Raw genomic sequence first — 1,690 nt, forward strand, 5'->3', positions numbered from 1 at the left:
TCTGTAACTTCAGTTGTGGCAGTCTTCTTACTAACTCTATTGGGGTAGGTGATAAACGGCAGATAGCCAATAAATAGGAAGATTAACTGGATATGAAAATGTTCACAGTTATTATTACATGAAAGGAAGTGGATTACAAATAGAAAATGCAATGTGACCCCAGTTCTGGGAAAACATACACATACGGATGAAGATGCATAAATAGATTAATGGAAGGAAATACCATTTTATTCTGAAGGATATCATGTCATTTCTGAATTATGGAATTACATATGGTTTCAGGATTTTCCTTTACTTACTTATGCCTTGATGTCTTTCAAATGTTCCACAATGAACACTGATGGCTCCTTAATAAAACGAATTGCCAAAAAAGTGAAGTTCCGGCAGCCACAGTTCCCTGCAGTCTCTCCAGTATTGGGAAGTTTTCTCGGGGAGAGGTGGGCAAAGACTAGGAAATGATGTGAAAAAATAGAGCCCTAGGTTTTCCGTGGCTCTTGGAGTAGAAGGGTGGTGAAAGCGACAGCAAAGGGATCACAATACGATACATTGCTTGTATTCTTGTGGCTGTGCAGGGATTTAACCGCCACCATGTCTAGTAAAAGGCCAAAGACCAAGACCACCAAGAAGCGCCTTCAGCGCGCAACATCCAATGTATTTGCCATGTTTGACCAGTCACAGATTCAGGAGTTCAAAGAGGCCTTCAACATGATTGATCAGAACAGAGATGGCTTCATTGACAAGGAAGATTTGCATGATATGCTTGCCTCACTAGGGAAAAATCCAATGGATGAGTACCTGGATACCATGATGAATGAGGCTCCAGGCCCCATCAATTTCACTATGTTCCTCACCATGTTTGGTGAGAAGTTAAATGGCACAGACCCAGAGGATGTCATCAGAAATGCTTTTGCTTGCTTTGATGAAGAAGCAACTGGCACCATTCAGGAAGATTACCTGAGAGAGCTGCTGACAACCATGGGAGATGGGTTTACAGATGAGGAAGTGGATGAGCTGTACAGAGAAGCCCCCATTGACAAAAAGGGGAATTTCAATTACATCGAGTTCACCCGCATCCTTAAACATGGAGCCAAAGACAAAGATGACTGAAAAGAACTTCAGATCCCAGCCAAACGTTCCTTGTTGCCACTTTGGGTATTTCTGAGATTTTCTCTTAGAGCCTATTGCATGCCCTTAGCTTTACAGCTTTTGCTTTTCCTGTTGTATTTATTCTCAGCCATTTTGGGCATATGTATCTTTATAATCAGACTGGAAATGGGACTTTTTACCATTTTCAGAATAGAAAATATGGTAATTTAACTTACCAGCTCCTATACCCCAAATAACTGCAGTCTACAGAGTCAATATATTTTTTCAGAGAAAGTTATTCACTCAATTTTTTCTGAACTATAATTAAACTTTACAATAAAATACTTGTTTAAACTTCTAAAAAAAAAATAGAGCCCTCACAATTATGTGTGTTGGGGGGCAGTGTATACGCTGGGATGATGTTTATGGAGGGAGGTAGTTTCTGAGTGATTATTACTTTGTATTCTTTTCTTTTTCCTATTTTTAGAATTCCCTTCCATAAGTTTGATAACCTGTCAATGCACATGTGCAATGGTGTTTTATTGGTGGTGTTCATACAGTCATGGAAACTACCTGTGCAGCATGGCTTGGGAGTTCCTCAAAG

General features: G+C 39.8%; 1 pseudogene; it reads left to right on the forward strand.

Moving 5' to 3' along the window:
* The first annotated feature begins 485 nt into the window (after nucleotides 1-485).
* On the forward strand, nucleotides 486-1,430 carry LOC142872888 (myosin regulatory light polypeptide 9 pseudogene; annotated as a pseudogene).
* The last annotated feature ends 260 nt before the right edge of the window (nucleotides 1,431-1,690 follow it).

Source organism: Microcebus murinus, chromosome 9 (assembly GCF_040939455.1).
Source record: "Microcebus murinus isolate Inina chromosome 9, M.murinus_Inina_mat1.0, whole genome shotgun sequence".
NCBI classification, from domain to species: domain Eukaryota; kingdom Metazoa; phylum Chordata; class Mammalia; order Primates; family Cheirogaleidae; genus Microcebus; species Microcebus murinus.